We start from the raw sequence: 10,049 nt of genomic DNA, 5'->3' as shown, positions 1-10,049 counted from the left end.
CCAACAGAAAAATATGGCTTTCAAACTTCGTACCAATCATGGCCTCTCTCTCTCTCTCTCTCTCTCTCTCTCTCTCTCTCTCTCTCTCTCTCTCTCTCTCTCTTTCTTTCTCTCTCTCTCTCTCTCTTCTCTTCTCTCTCTTCTCTTTCTCTTCTCTCTCTCTTTCTCTCTTCTCTCTCTCTCTCTTCTCTCTCTTCTCTTCTCTCTCTCTCTCTCTTTCTCTCTCTCTCTTTCTCTCTTCTTTCTCTCTCTCTCTCTTTCTTTCTCTCTCTCTCTTCCTCTCTCTTTCTCTCTCTCTCTCTCTCTCTCTCTCTCTCTCTCGACTGCTTCTCACTCTCGTTGTCGAGAAACAATATAGAAACAATATAAAAGAGCAACAGGCACTTTAAAGGTAAAAAAACGGGAGTCAAAAATAAGAGAGATGAGAGGGAGGGGGAGAGGTTGATATGAAAGGGAGGGGGATAGGGAGAGAGAGACAGAGAGAGAGAGAGAGAGAGAGGGGGGAGAGAGGGAGACAGAGACAGACAAAAGTCAGAGAGAGAGAGAGAGAGAGAGAGAGAGAGAGAGAGAGAGAGAGAGAGAGAGAGAGAGAGAGAAAAAGGATATCTTATATATAAGCTCTTTCCTTGTTCAACTCCCAATGATCATCTATCAATTTATGACAAAATCAATCCAAATGACAAGCTGCCACCGTCGTCCTCGATGGTAACAATACCTTCGAGGCTTGGAAAGTCGTCAACAACTGAAATGGAAACCAAAATGTCTCACAACTTGTATCTTATTTCTAAGATGAAAGTGACACATTAGGAAGCAGGCTACTCGTGTAAGATTAAGATATAAAAAGTCTGCACGAAACATTGTTAGAAAAAACAAACTATCCCATAAAATCAGACTGGGAATCGAATCTCGGACCTACTGGTTACAGGTCAGACGTGCTACTATTACACCAAATTAAGAAATTAAGGAGCAGGCACCGGTGTCAGATAAAGATCTGATCAAGTGTGCATGAAAGGTGCCAGACAAAGCTAGAAAGAAAAATTCAAGAAAACAACCCATCATAAAAACCGGATGCTTTTTTCTTGTGTGACCCCTTTTATACGCACTTGTTCAGATCTTTACTTTTACACCAAAGAACCTATACGAGGTCTGAGGTTCGATCCTCAGTCGAGGCAGACTAATGTTTTGGGGTAGGTTTTTAAAAAAAAAATTCTTGTTTTTTTTCCTTCTCTCTCTGCCTTTTCTGTTGCTGCATCACACAAACTTTTCAAATCTTTATTTCTCTATAATGAAGTGTTTTCTTGTTGATATCTCTTTCTACTTCCTTCATATCGGAAAGAAGCTCAGAATGCATTGTCATAAACAGAATATTAAAAATGTTTCTACCAGAAGCTCGAAGAAATAAATAACGATGGGAAATGAATGGAAGCTTAAATTTAATCAACAAAGACAGATAAAATGGACGTTTCGGCTTTCCCCTATATCAACAAAACACGATGAATGAAACACTAAAGACGAATGAGAGATGTGAGAATGGCGTTGTTTAACATTCATCGGTTTCGAATTCAATTTTGTGCCAAAATTCCAGAATGAGACGCTGGATCAACTTGAGCTTTTTAAACTCGAGCTCTTATATAGCGCACTATCCGCTAAACGTGCTCAAAAGCGCTTTACAAGGTGTCCCTGTCCAACAGCAACACTTGACATGTAGGGCGTGACATGAGGCCTGTTAGGCGATATTACATTTTTTTTTCGGACAGAGGCAACGCTGTTGTTAACTGCCAGGTACTCATTTTACACCTGAATACGGCCTCATATTTTTCCTCATACACCACTCTTTTCTAAACCTGCTAAAGACCTTATTCTTAATAATTATGATCATTTTAAATTCACATAATATGTTTTTGGCATCTATGTAGGTCACCCCGATGTAATACCTAATTTAAAATGTGGGTCACATTTCAATGAATACCAACAAAGCGACACTGCATACGTTCATAACGTGAATTTTATACATCCTATCTTCAATACCGTACAAACATGTGTTCTTTTCGAGCCTTTTGAAACAATATTTGAACCATCGTCACAAATCGATATTACAGAATTGAAACAGATGTCGAATAGTGGTTCTAAAAATGATCTTGTTCTAATATATACAATTCTGGGTTAAGCACTCTGTGACACGATGTTAATTCTACTTAATAAAACAAGGAGATATAAACCAAGTTTCATTTCTAAAAAAAAACTCTCAGTTGCACACAGCACTTAGGCAATAAGCTTTAATATTTTATTACTGAACAAGAAAATATAAAACATAATACCATATCCAATTACAGTACACTTCAACCAAACATAATGCCATATCCTGTTATAGTACACTTCAACTAAACATAATGCCATATCCTCTTATAGTACACTTCAACTAAACATAATGCCATATCCTATTTTAGAACACTTCAACCAAACATAATGCCATATCCAATTATATAACACTTCATCCAAACATAATGCCATATCCTGTTATAGTACACTTCATCCAAACATAATGCCATATCCTATTATAGAACACTTCATCCAAACATAATGCCATATCCTATTTTAGAACACTTCATCCAAACATAATGCCATATCCTCTTATAGTACACTTCAACCAAACATGATGCCATATCCTGTTATAGTACACTTCATTCAAACATAATAATTTGCCAAATGAATGTCGTGATAGTAACATATAGAGTAGGTAATGTCTCTGCCAGCACCAAAACAAGATGATCGTATTCTCAACCAATGTGCCCACGACGACTTAATAAATATTCATTACCTGTTTGCTGCTGTAACATCATGTTTGTTTATAAATTCAATTTCCAGCATCAAAATCACTCCAACCAAATACCGTTTTGAGACGATTGGTCACATATAAAAGAAAGAACGCCAAGTATTGAGGACAAAGAGTTGGTCGCTTTAGGAAACCTCTAGCCAACGATTGTAGTCTTTAGCCCTTTAACTTTTAATATAATAAGTTATTTCTTTCACATCGCAATCTAATTGTTCATTATTTCCCTGCTACTACGTAGCTAAAGTACTCACAACATCCCCCAGCCGGATGTAACGTACCAACACACCAAACTATGTGTAATCTAGAGATTTTATATTCTGATTCATATAAGCTAGTGAGAACTAATCATCATGATGACTGTCCATAATCAATACAAAGAGCTGAGTGGCGTCAACTTTATTCCTTCTATAACTTTTGATAGACTCATCCTTTAAATCACCGGGAGAATTGCAACAATGGCGCGACTTCTGATTACATCACAGTCACAGCTATCTTGGTAAATGAGGATAGAGTAAAATCGAACCCAATCTGTAAACATAAAAAATGACAGATGCAATCGATGTAAGCCTTAACTATTGATCTGAGCAGCGAATTACCGCTCGATTTCGGTATTAATGAGAAAAGTATAATACCCCAATTTTATTTTTGAGTGTTAGTATGAATTTAATGAATGAATTAGTGACTAGCTTGCTAGCGACAGCACCATTTATTCTCGGAGTGCTGGGAGAGAAAAAGGCATAACAAGAGATTTATACTGTATGGTGATATGGAAACATGGCTCAACATCACTTGATGGGGGAATAAATGAAGAGTCATTAACGCAATTTGCCCGATAATTACTTTTGATACGATAAATATCACATAAAAAAAGTTTCAGTAGAATATAATACAGGAAATGGTTGATTTAAAAGCATCGTCTTGTATAAATAAATGGAGTTTTGTCCACAGCATTGACTGTTATCAAAACAAGTGCTTATTGATTATTTTATTTGTTGCATTGGCAAGACTTGACTCTGATGATTCTGACAAATTTATATCCAATGACTGCATAGCAACTATATAAACAAACCGTTCCGTCTGAAATTGTAATATTTATCTTTATATCATTAAGCAGAATTTATTATTTTTGCAGAGCCTATCCGGGATCCATTACATGCTCTATTACAGTCATGCTCTAGGCACTTCAGTATTAGAATTAAGGAGATGGGGGAAGGAGACCTGATGACGTACGAGTAGGTCAAACTTTGATTTCGCAATACTGTATATTCCAATTATTTTGAGTGTTTGTATGTGTGTGTGTGTGTATGTGTGTGTATGTGTGTATGTGTGTGTGTGTGTGTGTTTGTCCACTGTTTTGCGATGCAGTAATGAATACTGCTATCATTCTCGAAACATATGGGAAAGCCTGTTATAATTTGAAATAAATAACCAAACCAAAACAAAATATAAATAAAATAAAACAAACCCTAAAACACCTCCCAAAACAAACAAAACGCAAACAACCCCCCAGCCCAAACAAAAACAACCTAAATTATCAGGCAAAAGACAAAACAAACAAATAAATACACAAACAGACAAACAAAAAGACAAAAATAAAAGCCAAAAAAAAACAAAACAAAACAACAACAACAAAACAAAACAAAAAAACCCCCCAAAACAACACCACATGAAATAAGCAAAAACAAAACAAAACAACAACATCAACAAAAAGAAATACGGAAAAATCAATAAATAAAGAAATCAAAAACAAAAATGCAAATCGTGTCAAAATGACAAATTAATCCGAAAATGAGTCAGGCTTGGTGACCACGGCACTATCACACCACAGTGGTCCTATTCATCATAAGCATCAATAATGTTAATCGTCGGACACTTTGTGTCATGGGAGGCGTCAATTCACCGGTTCACTGCCGTACTCGGGAAAAACACGTTTCTATTTTTTTTTAAATAGCCAGAAAAGTCATCCTTTAAATATCGATCGATTTAAATGACCCTCATCTTGGTAAAAAATCTTAAACCTGGGACTTCGCCGAAAGAAACGTCAGCAATTTGTGTGGTTCAGCCATTCAATTCAGTCTAATGTTTCGCTAATTATTACACTAAACCAGCAATATTTTGACTTTCCTCCGTGCCTGTTACCCCCACCCAAAAAGAAAAATGCCGGATAAATTCTAGAAAAATACCAATTGGCTTTAAAAAGTATGACAATTATACCTAATCATTTAAACACTCCCCTCCATCATTTCCTGGATAATGCGTTTGGTCCTTACATAATAACAACGTCTACTTTAAACGTTCGTTTCACATAAAGTAAATGTCCTTAAAAAACTATAATAAATAAATAAATAAATAAATAGATAAATAAATAAATAAATAAATAAATAAATAAATAAATAAATAAATAAGTAGAACAATCATTTTAAAATTCCAACAATGCCGTCTTTAAAAAAAACTTAGCCTCAATCGTTATTTTCACTTAATTGTCAGGTATAATTTCAGACAGTACACGATAATTCTCTCTTATTTTGATATTATTGTAATATCTGACGAATGCCTCCCCCAAACACGATTTCCCGGTCGTCTATTTTTATTTCTTTAACCAGTAAACTGGTGGACTCTGAAAACACTTGTATTAAAAAATTTGGCCAGAAAACTCGCCTTTCAAATATCGATTGATTTAAACGACCTTCATCTTGGCAAAAATCCTCAAACCTAGGACTTCGCAAAGTCCCAGGTTTGAGCGCTTTTCCCAAGATGAGGGGCATTTAAATCGATCGATATTGAAGGTCGAGTTTTCTGACCAGACTTTTAAATACATGTTTTTCCAGAGTCCGGCAGATACTGGTTAAGTGATTAAAAAAATCAAATCTACAGGTTTCATGTACTTGGGTTTTGACATCGCTTGCTCTCTGAAATGACATTTGAAGCCACAGGGGAAAAAGACATAGGTATGTCACACTGACTCTGTTTTGAGAAAACGCAAATTTTAAACTTTGGAGGTCTTTTACTCTGTATTGGTTTGTTTTGTTTTTCCCCCACCTCTCTTTATCATGATATGGGTGCCCTTCGGCTGTAACTCATTTTATCATGTTAAGCTTTGACAAATGAACGATATGCTAAGGGGAATAAATAATAAAACTTGATATTGTCACATGAGCCCCCCCCCCCCCCCCCCCTTATGGTTTTCATTTGATGGATCAGGGGAACAATTGACCTTTCGAGCGTTGCTAAGCATTAATGAATCAGAATACTCCCTGCATTTAGCCCATCCCTCTTGTTGCTGTTTGACAATATATTCACATAGATATCTTTGCGTGTGTTTAAAAAAATAAGTTTTAGCCCTGTTACCATGAACCAACGCTAGTGTGAAATTTACGAATATAAAATGGATAAGAAGTAATAATTTTGAATAACCAGCTTATTTTTTGTATGAAATAATTAGATAAATGGATGCATTATTGATTTATTTATATCTCAAATTCCTTTTTTTTCTTCCTTTTTTTGTGTGGTGTATCAGTTTATTTTTTGGTTCCATTTACCTTTTTTTTTGTCTTTTTTTTTTTTTATTTTTCCACTTCATGTATGTTGGCATCAAATTGTTGATTTATTGGCGAAAGCCTAAGATTGAATAAACTTTGAAACTTTGAAACTTTGAAACTTCAAGTTTTGTACGACATGTCGCGTACAAACTCGCTTCACATGCTCTTAGCCTTCAGAGAGAACGTTAACATAGCATTGTACATTATTAACTGAGGAAATCTATCGTTTGGTTAATGAGATATGATTTTCAAAATGTTATTAATAATACTTTTATGAAATAAAAATATAACCAATAAACTTATTTTGATGAAAAATTCACCGTGATGTGTTGGAAAGAATGAAAAATAGTAAGGAATGCACCCAAGATTAAGATTACCCGCCGTGAAATCACTGACTTCGCGGTTAGGTAACTCAGACTAAAAGATCGCTGAGAAACGATTTGACTGGTGCACATCACTGTGAACTTTTCATCAAAATAAGCTTGTTGGTTATATTTTCAATTTTTAAAAGCAGGGTATGCATTTAATAGCATTTTGAGAGTGATATCTCATTAACCAAACGATAGTTATCCTCAGTTGATAATGCTATGTTGACGTTCTCTCTGTAAGGGCATGTCGCTTTCGCTTCCTCTGTGATTCGTCTTGGTGCAATGAAAGGTGAAATACACAGACGTGTCCGTGTAAAATTAACGGGGATTATACGCAGACGCTTTTTTGAGAATACGAAAGCTTTCGCAATGCATATAGATGTGTGAAAAGAAATAAGTAAAGTAAATAAACTATCTATAACATTTTTTTTACAAAATACCCAAACAACAAATCAGCCGAGTGATAGTAGCTTACTTTGTATACATATAGTGTGTCGTCATTCATGTGGATGGCGTGGCCCAATGGGTAAGACGTCTGTTTCAGAAAGCTTGAAATATGCGCCACTTTTAATTTTTTTTCAATATTTTTTTGGGACCCACTCTCTATTTTTCCTCTAACTTTTATTTGCTTTCTATAAAATATTGCAAATTACAATATCCATCCCCACTCCGATCTTTAAAAAATTCTTGTCTGAGTACAATGCAGCCTCTGAAAAAAAAACTCAGTTTCGGTTATTATACTTGCAAATAAGTACACGTCGGTCAAGATACATTGTCTATTGATGTTATACGTCGAAGCGAAAAGACTTTAACCCTCTCCTTACCACCCATTTTCAGAGTTTCCCCCAAAACGTCACGCCCACCCAACACAAAAATAGAATTTTCTTACGCTAACAGAAATCCAACAGTACATTCTATACACACTTTATTCAGCAAAATGAGCACTATAATACAGTATTACGTTTTTATAGCTACCCACAACAAATTTTCTTTAACTTTTGTGATGTGCAAAGAAATCAGAATGATAAAATGGTTGGTTGTATCGTAACGAATGTGACGATTTTCCTATGGATGGTAAGGAGAGGGTTAATGTTAAATCTTTTAATGCAATTGCCACATAAGCATCGTCCTCGCTTAAAGTTTTGAAGCTTTTTCTTTTAAAACAGGCTTAAAACGCCTTATCACCTTACCTTGTAAAAATTGATTATTTTAAATTCTTTTTTGATGGGGGGGGGGGGGGGGGGGGGGGGGGGGGGGGGGGGGATACAATACATTCAAAACCAGTCGTCCACCTAGAGCTACTTATAATATAACTGAATTAAAATAATGATCCACTACTACAGAAACAGGAGCATTACTCCTTACAATATCACTGGCATAATCATCATCGTCATCATCATCATCATCATCATCATCATCATCATCATCATCATCATCATCTTCATCATCTTATACATTATTGTAGTGTGCTTTTACTCTAACAAAAAAGACTTTTTATTTCGGTCTGAAAACTCTGACTTAAAATATGAATAAATCAAGTTACCTCCTCCTCCCCATCCTCTTCCTCCTCCTTTTCTTCTTCTCCTCCCCTCCTCCTCCCCCGTCCCCTCTCCTCTCTCTTCCCAACAAACGTCCAAAAAGCTTCAAACTTGAGATTTTAAATTTGAAATCTTATAGTTCATAATTTTTGACAAGTTGGGGTTCATGCTTATCTACTGATATTTGGGCTATATGGCAAAAAATGTATATTTTTAGATATATGTTTTGTCAGAGTTCGGCGGAGAGAGATACGAGTACTACTCTGGAAAAACATGAATTAAAAAATTTGGTAAGAAATCTCGTCCTTCAAATATCGATCGATTTAACTGACACTCATCTTGGCGAAAACTCTAAAACCTGAAACTCCGCCAAGTTCCAGGTTTGAGAGTTTTTGCCAAGATGAGTGTCAGTTAAATTGATCGATATTTGAAGGACGAGATTTATGGCAAAATGTTTATAAATAAATGATTTTTTTCCAGAGTGCGGCAAACTGGTTAATGAGCTGTAAGATTGTAAATCACTTCTCATTGTGAGTTATGGGAGATACATCGTTACTAAGTATCTCAATTAGGTACAATTTTATGGCTTTATAATCATGCCTTCCCAACTCATCCAAGAAAATCAACTGGTAGAGCTCCGAAACAAAAGTTAGTGATCACGGATTGCAGCGATTAACTAGATAACTGCCGTACTCTGAAAAGACACGTACTACAAAATTTGGCCAGAAAACTCATTCTTCTAATATCGGTCGATTTAAATGGCCATTGAAGGACGAGTTTTCTGGCCAATTTTTTTTAGTTCCTACGTGTATTTCCAGAGGCAATCCAAGGACTGAACGGCTGTTTTGAATGTACTCAGTGGGAGAAATTAATGGCAGAAAGAGACAGTATTGATGAATGGACTGAACCTGTGGCATGTTATTTTACATTTTGTGTGAATTTGTGTGTGGAACAAAATGAAATTAGGATAATTCCTAACAATAAGCCATGTGTTACAAAACGACTGAAATGTATTCTCAATAAAAAGAACTTTGCCTATATGGGCGGTGACATTAAACTGGAATTTGAAAAGGGAAAGGAGATCAGAAAAACAATAAAAGAAGAAAAGGTTGAATACAAAAACAAAATGGAGCGACAACTGAGATCGAACTGCGCCAGGAAAGGATGGGAGATGATAAAGCAAATGGGAGGAGTAAACAAAAAGAAACGACCATTCCCACAAGGAAAAGATATAGCTGATGTCAACAAAATAATTGATTTTTACTGTCGTTTTCACAGGCTACACAAGGGTACACAACGGTTTGTCAAACAACAATGAGACGAGTCAAAATGTTGAAGCAGAAACTTTCAGTTCCTTCTTCCGGCGATGTAAAGAACACAAAGCACCAGGACCAGACAACGTTACCGGAACTATTTTGAAAAAACTGTCACCAACAGCTGGCTATACCTTATACTAAATTATTTCAAAGGTCAATCGACAAACAATCAGTGCCAGTACTTTAAAAGACATTGATTGTCGTCCCAGTTCCAAAAAAAAAGCGTTGCCCATCCGTATTGAAAGACTTCCACCCAGTGGCGCTTACATCGCTTGTCATGAAATGTTTAGAACAAAATTTTAAAATGTTACAACCTGAAATTGCTGGATCCGTATCAATTTGCATACTAGTACCATCTCAGACGCACAGTTAACCGTCACAAATTCGGTTGCATAATACCTTGACAAAACGCCCTCTAAATACGCCAGAATTATGTATGTCGACTTTTCGCGATG

Source organism: Berghia stephanieae, chromosome 8 (assembly GCF_034508935.2).
Source record: "Berghia stephanieae isolate SIO BIC M18660-M18661 chromosome 8, UCSD_Bste_1.3, whole genome shotgun sequence".
NCBI lineage: Eukaryota > Metazoa > Mollusca > Gastropoda > Nudibranchia > Aeolidiidae > Berghia > Berghia stephanieae.
The sequence above is the reverse complement of the archived record's forward strand: the minus strand, read 5'-3'. Positions refer to the sequence as shown.